General features: G+C 32.5%; 1 protein-coding gene across 15 annotated transcripts in view; it reads right to left on the bottom strand.

The window, feature by feature from the left end:
• Positions 1–12,787, bottom strand: part of NCOA1 (nuclear receptor coactivator 1) — a 245,320-nt gene that overhangs the window by 159,010 nt on the left and 73,523 nt on the right. For 10 of the 15 annotated variants that reach the window (XM_012788105.3, XM_076000596.1, XM_076000597.1 and 7 more), the window contains one exon: positions 2,542–2,629. The exons of 1 other annotated variant lie outside the window; for it this stretch is intronic. The gene's annotated coding sequence lies outside the window, so the exon portion shown is untranslated. Of the gene's footprint in view, positions 1–2,541; positions 2,630–4,549; positions 4,690–11,731; positions 11,791–12,787 lie in introns of all 15 variants that reach the window. 4 more of the 15 variants (XM_076000594.1, XM_012788104.3, XM_012788103.3 and 1 more) reach the window with 3 other exon arrangements.

The raw sequence follows: 12,787 nt of genomic DNA, 5'->3' as shown, positions 1-12,787 counted from the left end.
TGAGGGTAAAAAATAGAGGCATCACCCAGAGAAAACAGGGTAAGGTAACAGAGAAAGAAAATATTCTTCACTTTAACTGGTATCTTGTGAGAGATTCAAGAGGCTACTATATCCATAAAGCAAGAAAAATCTGTTCTTAAAATGCAATAATCAAGGAACAAGAAGAATTTCAACAAGAATTATTTTCAAAATGAAATAATTTGATTTTCAGTAAAGGTCAAGATGGACAGTATGCCCACTATAGCCTATCTCCGTCACCGATGACAACTCAACACCCTGGACACAGTACTAAAAGCCACTCCCCAAACACCGTAAAAAGTAACAATGACAGAGGCATCCGGGAGAAAAGTCAAAATGTGAAGAATAACCAATATAGCACTGAGTTTACTTTAAAAAAAAAAAAATCCTTCTTTTATCTACCATTTTGACCTAAGGGTAGGTGGAGTTCCAGAATTAGGCAGCAGGCACACACAGCAAAAACTCCAAGAGAAACCCCCTCTTTCTAACTGGAGTAAAACAAGCATCTGTGAGCTAGAGAGCGGTTGGGGCAGTAAGAGGGGAGTTCCCAGTTCCTTTTCTTTTTGGTTTTTCTTTTTCTCTGCTGACCCGCCTTGAAGCTAGTCTAAGGTCATGAGGCTGCACTACTGCGGCAGCACACCCAAAAGCCTAAAAGAAGCCTGTCCTTCTGTCCTGAGGAACTGAAACAGGAGCCAGGGTAGTGTGAAGAATGTGGGGGGAATCTTTACTATGTATTTCTCTCTCTTTTTTTCCTTTATTGCTTTAATCCAGGAGGGCCCCAGGGGGCATAACAATGGAGGAGAGGGACACTAAGACTCCAAGAGAAAGAAACCCCAACTTTCTAGTGAAAGGACAAGCAAAAGAAGCTCCTGAGAGCCAGAGAGCATAAGGAAAGTCCCAAAGAAGACAGAGATATAGAAAATCTCCTAATTCCAAGTTGCTTATGTATAGAAGAAACATAAAGAAGGCAAAGGCTGGAGGATATGAACAAAAATACAAAACACTCATAAAGATGTAATAATATGGAGATGTCAATTTCCCCCCAAATGAATCTTTAACTCAATGCAATTCTTATCAAAATCCTTCATACATTTATTTTTTAACTTGAGGAATATATTCTAAAGTTAATCTGTAAGAATTAATACCAAAGAATAAGCAAGTTGTACATTTCTGAAAGACTAATAAAAGGCTTTAAAGCTACAATAACATTAAAACAATGTGATAATTATGCAGTGATAGAGAATTAGATCAAAGGAAAATTAGTATAGACAGATAAATACACATATATCTGGGAATCTTACATATGATAAAGGTAGACTTTGAAATCAGTGGGTAAAAAGAGAAACATTCAATAAATGCTATCAGAACTAATTATTTTAGTAGAAAAAATGTCAGATTTCTATGTAACATCATTTATAAAAACTATGAAAGATTAAAGTTTTAAAATATTCAAAGAAGATGAAAGACCAACAGCCAATAAACATAGGACAAGAAGAAGTCAAATAATTACAACTTTAATGGCATTTCTTTTTTAATCTTTTAGATTTCCATTATGTTTTTAAAAATCTGTAAATACCTGTATGTGTCTGTCTGCATTCACTGTAATATGTCAAATGTTTGGATATTTCTACACTTAAAAAAGGGGAAAAAATTAAAGGAAAAAGATCTGAATATTTAAATATTTCAGAACTTCTACACATAAACAAATCATATAAAATGAAAAGGCAAATAGAAAAGCTAAATTATTTGTAAAAAACATGATGTTAATATTCTTAATATATTAAAATATATACATAATGATATAAAAATTGGTAAGACTGCAATGAATAAGTGGATAGAGAACCCTAAATACAACAAAGAAATAAGTTAAAATGAAATACCATTGTGCATATGCCAATTTAGCAAACACTGGGGTGGGGAATACACAACATGATAACGTACTGAAACAGGCATGCTCACTTGCTAACAATGAGGAAAAGCTGACACAATATAGAGAGAGCAATTTGACAAAGTAGCAAGAACCTTTAAAATGTTGATGCTTTCAAACATTTAATTACAATTACAAAAATTTTGTAATATTACAGAATTATCACAATTTGGAAGAGTCTTCAATTCTAGCCTCATTTTTGACAGCTGTGCTACAAGTCACATTTGAGCATCAGTTTCTTCACTGTAAAATATCAATACTGGCCACTAATTCACAGAGTTGTGATATTTAAAACAATAACAAAGCATATAAAAATCTCTTAAAAACTGCAGAACAGAGGGTTGCCCAGGGTCTGTAAACTTTAGGGGATTTCAGAAGCATTGAACATGTGTGAATCTTTGTGAAAAGATCTACAGCTTTAAGCAGACTCCCAACCAGACCCGGATCCTAAAGAAAATTGAAAACCACTACAGGTATAGAAAATAAAAGTGAGAATGTTGCTCTCAGTGTCCAACTTGTTGCCTGGCACAGTATAGGCTGAAAATAGGAATTCACTGTAAAAATCCAGGTAGTATTTAATAGGATATTAAACTTACCCTGTTTATTTCTAAACCTCTCAGAGTAGTATTTAGTGATTTCTCAGGAAATTATTAATTCATTCTCTGAAACAGTTGTAAAGGGAAGCTGAAATGAGGAGAACAATATGATAGTCACTTTGATTTACTTAGATCAATCACATGAAATTAATGCAATCTACTTTAAAAAATGGGGGGCTCAGTAAATAAATTTAATATATTTAAAGAACTAATTTTAATTAAGATGTGCATAATTAATACATAAACTACTGGGACATTTTTCTTGAAGCAAACAAAAACTACAGATTATATATATATATCTTTTCAATAAAATAGAATATAGAAAATTAACATTTTCTATAAAATAATTCTTTTTTATCATTTGAAAAATAACAGTTTTTAAATATTATTTTATATTAATTGTACATATTTATGGGATACAGAGTGATATTTTGATATATGTATACAATCAATATGTAATGATCATATCAGGGTAATTAGCATCACCACCACCTTAAACATTCATCATTTCTTTGTATTAGGAATATTCAAAATCCTCTATACTAGCTATTTGAAAATATACAATAAATTATTATAAACTATAGTCACACTACATATTGCTATAAAACACTAGAACTTATTCTTCCTATCTATTAGTAGCTGTAATTTTGTATCAGCTATCCAAAACTTTCCTGATTTCCGCTCCCAATATACTCCCATCCTGTATCCTTCCTGCCTCAGGTAACCAGAATTCTAACTCTCTACTTCTATGACCTCAACTCTTTTAGCTCTGACATATGAGTAAGAACATGTATCATTTATCTTTCTGTGCCTGACTTATTTCACTTATCATAATATCCTATGGCTTATGTATGTTGCCACAAATGACAGGATTTCATTCTTTTTATGGCTGAATACTATTCCATTGTGTACATATACCATATTTTCTTTACTCATTCATCTGCTGATAGACATTTAGGTTGATTCTGTATTTTGGTTATTATGAATAGTGCTGCAATAAACATGGGAGCATAGATAACTCTTCAACATACTGATATCCTTCACTTTGAATAAATACCCAGTAATGGGATTGCTGAATCATATGGTAGTTCTATTTTTAGTTTTGAGGAACCTCAATAGTGTTTTCCATAATGGCTGTACTAATTTACATTCCCACTAACAATGTACAAGACTTCCCTTTTCTCTATATCCTTGCCAGCATTGTTATATTTTGTCTTTTAGACAATAGCTATTCTAACTGGGGTGAGATGATATCTTGTGGCTTTGATTTGCATTTCCCTGATGATTAGCGATGTTGAGCATTTTTTCATATACTTGTTGGCCATCTGTATGTCTTCTTTTGAGAAATGTCTATACAGATCATTTGCCCATATTTTTAAAAAATATTTTTTGGAGACAGGAGTCTCACTCTGTTGCCCTGACTAGAGTGCCGTGGCGTCAGCCTAGCTCACAGCAACCTCAAACTCCTGGGCTCAAGCGATCCTCCTGCCTCAGCCTGCCAAGTAGCTGGGACTACAGGCACGCACCACCATGCCCAGCTAATCTATATATATATTTTTAGTTGGCCAATTAATTTCTTTCTATTTTCAGTAGAGACGAGGGCTTGCTCAAGCTGGTTTTGAACTCCTGACCTTGAGCAATCCTCGTGCCTCGGCCTCCCAGAGTGCTAGATTACAGGTGTGAACCACCATGCCCGGCCAGTTGCCCATATTTTAAGTGAATTATTTATTTTTTTGCTGTTAAGTTTCTTATATATTCTGGCTATTAATCTTTTGTAGGAAAAATAGCTTGCAAATATTTTCTCATTCTACAGTTTGTTTCTTCACTCTGTTGCTTGTTTCCTTTGCTGTGTATAAGTTTTTTTTAGTTTGATATAATCCCATTTGTCTCTTTTTGCTTTTATTGTGTGTGCTTTTGAAGTCTTAGCCATAAAATTTTTGCCCAACCCAACGTCCTGAAGCATTTCCACTATGTTTTCTTCTGATGGTTTTATAGTTAAAGGTCTTACATTTAAGTCTTTAATCCATTTGGAGTTGGCATATGATGAGAGATTGGGGTTGTTTCGTTCTTCTGCATATGGATATCTAGTTTTGCCAGCACCGTTTATTGAAAAGACTGTCCTTTCCCCAATAAATGTTCTTGGTGCATCTGTCAAAGATAAGTTGGCTGTAAATATGTGGATTTATTTCTGGGTTCTCTATTCTGTTCCATTGGTCTACGTGTCTGTTTTCATACCGGTACCATGCTGTCTTGGTTACTACAGTTTTGTAGTATATTCTGAAGTCATATAATGTGATACCTCCAGCTTTGTTCTTTTTACCTAGGATTGGTTAGCTATTTGGGGTCTTTTGTGGTTTCATACATATTTTAGGATTATTTTTTCTATTTCTGTGAAGAATGTCATTGGTATTTTGATAGGGATTACATTGAATCTGCAGATTTCTTTGGGTGGTATGGTCATTTTGACAATATTAATTCTTGCAATCCAGGAACATGGGATGTCTTTCTATTTTGTGTGTGTGTGCATGTGTGTGTGTGTATGTGTGATCATCAATTTTTTCATCAGTGTTATGTAGTTTTCATTATAGAGATCTTTCACTTCCTTGGTTAAATTTATTCCTAGGTATGTTGGGTTTTTGGTAGCTACTGTAAATGGGACTGCTATCTTTTTCACCTAATTTGTTATTGGTGTATAGAAACACTACTGATTTTTTGCATGTTGATTTTCTATCCTGCAACTCTAGTGAATTCATTTATCATTCTAAAACTGATAAAATAAAGGAGTCTTCAGGTTTTTCTCTATATAAGATCATGTCATCTGCAAACAAGAACAATTTAACTTCCTCTTTTCCAATTTGGCTGCTCTTTATTTCATATTCTTGCCTAACTACTCTGGCTAGGATTTCCTAGTAGAACATTGAATAAGAGTGACGAAAGTAGGCATCCTTGTCTTTAGTTCTTAAAGGAAAAGCTTTTGACATTTCTCCACTCAGTATGGTATTAGCTGTGGGTTTGTCATATATGGCCTTTATTGTGTGGAGGCACATTCCTTCTATACCTAATTTTTGAGAGTTTTTATCATGAAGGAATGTTCAATTTTATTAAATGCTTTTCTATATCTATTGAGATGATCATTTGGGTTTTGTCCTTCATTCTGTTGATGTGATGTATCACATTTATTGATTTATATATATCGAAAGATCCTTGTATCCATGAATAAATTCCACTAAACCATGGTGTATACTATTATGTGCTATTGGATTTAGTTTGCTAGTATTCTGTTGAGGATTTTTGCATCTATGTTCACTGGGTATACTGGCCCATAATTTTCTTTTCTGGTTATGTCTTTCTCTGGTTTTGCCATCAGGGTAATGCTGGCCTCAAAGAATGAGTCTGAAAGATTCTTTCCTCTTCAATTCCTTTGGAATGGTTTGAGAAGAACTGGTTCTTCTTTAATATTTGAGAAGTGTTAGCTCTTCTTTAAAATTTGGTAGAATTCAGCAGTGAAGCCATTCAGTCTTTGGTTTTCCTTTGTTGGGAGACTTTACTACTGATTCAATCTTGTTACTTATTATTGATCTGTTCAGGCTTTCTATTTCTTCTGGGTTCAATCTTGATGGGTTATATGTGTAAAGGAATTTATCCATTTCCTCTAGGTTTTCCAATTAGCTGGCATATTGTTATTCATAATAGTTTCTATTGGTCCTTTGTATTCCTATGTTATCAGTTGTGATGTTTCCTTTTTTTGTTTCTGATTTTATTTATTTCAGTCATGTCTCTTTTTCTAGTCCAGATAATGGATTATTATTTTTATCTTTTTCAAAAAACCAACTTTTTATTTTCTTGATATTTTATGGGGTTTTTTATTTGTTTAGTCTCTATTTTCTTTAGTTCTGCTCTGCTCTTTATTATTTCTTTCCTTCTAGTAATTTTGGGTTTGGTTTTTTTCTTGCTTTACTAATTCCTCGAGGTTCAGTGTTAGGTTATTAGAAATCTTTCTACTTTTTTGGCATAGGCATTTATTGATATAAACTTCCCTCTTAGTACTGCTTTTGGTATATCCCCTAGGTTTTGGTATGCTGCATTTCTATTTTCATTTGTTTGAAGAAATTTTGTTATTTCCTTCTTAATTTCTTCATTGGCCCATTAGTTGTCCAGGAGCATGTGTTTAATTTCCATTTATGTGTAGTTTCCAAAATTCCCCTTGTTATTGGTGTCTAGTTTTATTCTATTGTGATCTAAGAAGATACTTCATATAATTTTTTTTACTTATTGAAACTTGTTTTGTAGCTTAACATATGGTCTATCCTGGAGAATGTGCCATGTGTTGATGAGAAGAATGTGTATTCTGTGGCTGTTGGATGAAATGGTCTGTAAATGTTAGGTCCATTTGGTCTATAGTACAGTTAAATTTCTGTTTCTTTCTTGATTCTCTGTCTAGATGATCTAATGCTGAGAGTGGGGTACTGAAGTCCCCAACTATTAATTATATTTGAGTCTATCCCTCCCTTTAGCTCTAATAGTATTTACACTATATATCTAGTTATATCCTCTAGCTCCAGTGTTGAGTGCATATGTATTTACAATTGTTATATCCTCTAGCTAAATTGATTCCTTTATCATTATAAAATTGCCCTCTGTCTCTTTTTGTGTAGAAATACGGAAAATTATGACCTTTTTCTAGAAAATAGCTCTTAAGACCAAAAGATTAAGTCTATTAGGTTATTATGTATGAAATGTCCAATTTCCCTAAATACTAAGTTCGACAGTTGATATCTCTGACATTTCACTTTGACACCTCTTGCTTTATTTTTATTGTGAAGGTATATCCTCAGTCTTATAAATGTACCTTTTGGCTTAGGATTAACTATCAAATTTTTTAGAGTAATTTTTGTGAAACCATGAATAAGTCAAAAATTCATGTTATTTTTGAATATAAGTACCATCATGGAAACAATGCAACACAGATAGCTAGAAATATCAACAAAGTGTTTGGGAAGGATGTGGCTAATGAACGCACAGTAGGTCAATGGTTTGAGAAGTTCCATTCTGGTGATTTTAATCTTGAAAAGGAGCCCTGTGGGTGACCTGAGACCAAGGTGGATAATGATGAGCTGAAAGCTACAGTGCAAGCGAATCTATCTCAACCTATGCATGAATTAGCAGCAAGGTTTGGCATTACTATTCCAACAATATTGGACCATTTGAAACAAATTGGTAAGGTAAAGAGGCTGGATAAATGGCTTCCACATGAATTAAATGAGACTCAGAAGAGATATCATCTCAAAACTTGCCTTTCTTTGCTGTTATGACATAAAGGCGAATCATTTCTACACTGTATTATTACATGCGATGAAAAATGGATTCTTTTTGATAATCACAAGCATTCAGCACAATGATGGGACAAAGATGAAGTGCTGAAACAAAGTCCAAAACCAAATATTCATCAAAAAAAAAAAAAAAAGAAAAAAACTAATGATGTTTGTTTGATGGTCCAGTGCTAGTATTATCCACTACAGTTTCATGAAACCTGGTCAGTGGACTACAGCAAAAGTCTACTGCAACCAACTGGACATAATGATGAGGATGCTTATGATTAAGTATCCAACTGGTCAACAGAGACAGGTCAATCCTCTTGTAAGACAACACTTGACTACATGTCACACAAACAACAGGGCTCAAACTACAGAGGCTGGACTTGGAAACTCTCTGTCATTTTACTCTATTCACCAGACCTGTCGTGACCTCTCTGTCATTCACAACTGGCTACCATTTCCTGGCTCTAGACTACTTCTTGCAAGGAAAAATATTCAATTCTCAACAAGCTGTGGAAAATGCCTTTCACAATTTCACTTTGCACTTACAGGACCCCTCTATCTCTAGCACTGAAACTGATGAAAACTCTGCTTAGTTTCTCAGCCTTTTGGTAGCCATTTTCTGCTCAACTTTCCTGCCTATTAGCTTGTGCTATTTACTAAGCTGTGACAGCTTCTAGGGGAAACACAGTTTAGACTTTTGGACTTACTTCTCTATGATTGTCTTCTCTTCAGGATCTTGGCCACTATAATATTCCTACCTCTTGGTGGTATCATCTACAAAATGATGAAAATTCCCCTAGAGACAACTGATGTGAACTTTTCCCACTGATAAAATTCAAAATCCCAAAATAGAAACTCTTAGTAAGTTAGGAACAAAAAAGAACTTCCTTACTTTGTTAAAACCTATCAGAAATCCATAATGAATATTACACTTAGTAACAAAATAGATGTATTCTCATGTATGTTAAGAACAAGATAATAATGAAGGAAATCACTGGTACTATTCAACATAGTACTAGAGGTCCTAGCCAATGCAATACAAGAAAAATACAAAATAAAACAATTTGGAAAGGAAAAGATGCCAAAATTTATTTGCATATAATATAAACATCTATTCCCCAAAACTCAAAGAAAATCAGATAAAGCACTATTAGGATTAATATGAGTGCTCAGTATGATGTCAAGAAATAAAAAATGGATCCCTGTCCTTCTAGATTAGGGAAGAGGGTGAGGAAGACAGGTAATAACAACAAATATAATAAATAGGTAAATTTGTCTAGTATAAGGTAATAAATGCTATGAAAATATAAAATAAAGTAGGTAAGGGAAAATCAGAATTGGGAAAGGGTAGACTGCAACTTTTTTTAAAAAAATGAGAATCATCACATGCCAGAAGAAACAAAAATAACTATCACCTAGGAATTATAAACTCTGTAAGATGTGTATAAAGTCTTCAAGTAGAAAACTCTCCAGAAGAATAAAACTCTCCAATGTAAATGAAGAAACAGTCAACATAAGTATTAAAATATTCATTCTCCCCAAATTATTATATAAATCCAAATGACATCCTAACAGAATTTTTCATGCCTCTAATGAAGCTGATTAGAAATATGGAGAAAAGACATATATATGCATTTAGTACATATAAATATAAATAGCAAAGATCATTTTGAAAAAGAACAAAGCAGGGTTATTTGTACTACCAGATATCAAAACACTTTTATGCTACAGTAATTGGAACTAGATGGCAATAGCATATGTATACAAAAATAGATTAATGGGACAGAACAGAAATTGTGAAAACAGACACCTGTAAATATGGGACCTTAGTATACCACACAAAGGATGTGTATGGTATTAGGAGGAAGACAGACTGGTCAATAAATGCTTCTGGAACAACTTGCAGGCTATTTGAATGAAAGTAAATGAGATTTATATCCCACATCATCAAAAAGGAAAAAAAAGGCCAAGTAGAGTAAATATTCAAACATGAAAAGTAAATCTAAAATTATTAGAGAAAAAGTATAAATGAGGGAGGAGGGGGAAATGAGGAGTTACTTAATGAATATAGTTTCAGTTTTGCAAGATGAAAAAGTTCTGGAGATCTGTTGCACAACAATGTAAATGTACTTAACAGTACTGAACTACATACTTAAAAATGATTAAGATAGTAAATTTTATGTTATGTTTTTTACCACATTTTCAAAAAAAGTAAATACTTGTATGTCTTTGGGCAATGAACTCTTTCTCAGATAAAAAGTAAACATAAAATATAATGGAAATGATTGATAAATCTGACTAATTTTTAAAATTTCTGCATATTAAAGGACAACAGAATTAAAATTAAACACTACTCATATCTAAGAGAAAATATTTGACATCATATAAAAAAGGATGAGCAATCAAAAAATCTAAATAAATTCTACAAATCAATAAAATTATTCAATATCCTACAGGAAAAGAGACAAAGGATATGTGTGAATAGGCAATTCCTATCAGAGAAAATATAAATGATCCTAAAATATAAAAAATAAGAAAAATAAGCAACCTCACAAGTAGGAAAATGAATATTAAAAACATAAGATATTCTCCACTAGTTAGATTCAAAACATTTTGAAAGCTTGATGGTAAGATTCACAAGTATGTAAAATGATACTCTTAAATACTAATGATAAAAGTAAATGTTGAAACAACAGTCCTGGAAAATAATCTGGAAAATTTTCCAAATTAAAAATGTATACATCACTATGTGCCTCCTCACAACACTTTCTATATACCAGTCTTGACAGAAAAGAAACCAAAGCTGAATCTTATGCTTCTATACCCAATTAAAAATTTACAGGAAATATAAAGAACAGGAAATGTGATAAACAATGCTATAGGGATACAATAAGCTAGAGCCAGAGCATGAAAAAGTCTTCAGAACAAACTTCACTCAATGTACTACAAGAACTTAAAAAAAAAAAAAAAAAAAAAAAAAATCAGGGAGAAAGACAGAGACCTGAGGGCGGAGGCCGGAAGGGGGAAAAAGAGGGATAAAATAAAAGACATACCCCACACCCACCCCCCACACCCATATCCCCACCTCCACCAAGGCATATCAATCACAATGTGAACCTTATTTGGATCCCAATTCAAACAAAACAGTAAAAACACAGAACATAAAAACAACTGAAAATCTGCACACTGACTAAATAGTAATATTAAATAATTAGTTACTTTCTAAGTGTGATAATATTGTGATTATATTCTTTCTGAAAAAAAAAGAGATCTTATTTTTTTCAGATACTGAAATATATAGATGAAATGATATGATTTCTAGATTTGCTTCAAAATATCAGATGATAGAAAGTGGGTGGGAATATGGATAAAACAAGATTGGCCACATAGGAGTGGGGAACCTGCTGCCTTGGAGCCACATGTGGCCTTCTGTATCCTTGAGTGTGGCCTTTTGACTAAATCCAAATTTTACAGAACAAATACTTTTATCAAAAGGGGTGCAACAGACAAAGATGAAGTTTTTCTTGCTTCCATTAGTGCTAAAAAGAACAATCTTGAAATCAGAAGGCCTCAGGTTCTCCACCCTTACAAAACTACCCCTTTCTTCACCCTTTATAATTTTAAAAAATTATAACTATCTGTAGTATCTATGGTACAGCCATAGGATAAAATATAATGCAGAAACTGAAAAACAACAACAAAACACAGTTTCCTGCATGTACTACTCCAAACATGCTGTAGAGAGAAAAAAAATCGTATTGCCAAACTATATACTGTTTATAAAAAAGAACCCACACACATATTCACAAGTATGTCTATATATATGTAAATGTGTATATATACCAATATCATGTGTATGTGTGTGTACATACCTTTACATAAATGGATTGAAAATATCTTAAAAAATGGACACCAAATGTTTAATGGTTACCTATGAAGAGAATAAGAAAGAATCAGGACTGTGGGAATGCCCAAATTGGATTTTAGCTTTATCTATCTTTTTAATATTTCAAATAAATTACTTCTGTAGGTAAAATGTATGTTTCAAAAACATAAAACAAAAACTTCTGTAGGTAAAATTTATGTTTCAAAGAACATTAATTCACATTTTTGCTTTCATTGCAAATCGATGAATCTTTTTTTTACTTTTGTACAGAAACAGAAATGAGAAACATTTCCTAAAAAATTAACCATACAATATATCCTTCTCTATATTAAATATCAAGAACTTATGGACAAGAATGCAATCAACCTGGGAAAAAAATATTAGGTTGAACCACATGATACTGCCAATATTCTATCACTTTTGCCTCTAAAAAAAAATGGCAATTTCATGATGTTTGACCTAACAAATTTTCTGATAGCAATACTATTACTGTAGAAAATTCTTTATATTTATACATAATACACTCCTGAAAACTTACTTATGAAACATAAAAAGTATAAAAATTTATCACAGAGTATTAGAAGATTAAAAAACACTTTATGTCCCTGGTTTTACCTGACCAGTTGTCACCAATTCCAAAATTCCTATATTCAAATTCTGCCCTCTTCCTTGATATACTGCACATAATTTTCTTTAATTCAATAATTACCTGACTAAAACAAAAATGTATAATTTTCATCTTAGTCTTAACTAATAATTCAATTTATAAGCCTCATAATTATCAGTAGCAGCTGCATTTCTTTAATTTTCCACTCATTATTACAAAATAAGAGCCAATGTAATAATATTCCAAGAACTGTATACATAATATTTTTGAAAGATAGCAACATTTTTGAGATGAAAATATAGGCTAGACACATCTAGATAATAAAAAGTTAGTTGGTTACTGAGTCCCATTTAGTCATTTAAAAGCAGATCATAAATTGTACAAATACTAGTAGAAAAAAGTTAAAAGTATAGAAATAAAGAATTACCTGTAATT

The sequence above is a fragment of the Microcebus murinus genome, chromosome 3, assembly GCF_040939455.1.
Source record: "Microcebus murinus isolate Inina chromosome 3, M.murinus_Inina_mat1.0, whole genome shotgun sequence".
NCBI lineage: Eukaryota > Metazoa > Chordata > Mammalia > Primates > Cheirogaleidae > Microcebus > Microcebus murinus.
This window is presented reverse-complemented; position numbering and strand designations above follow the sequence as displayed.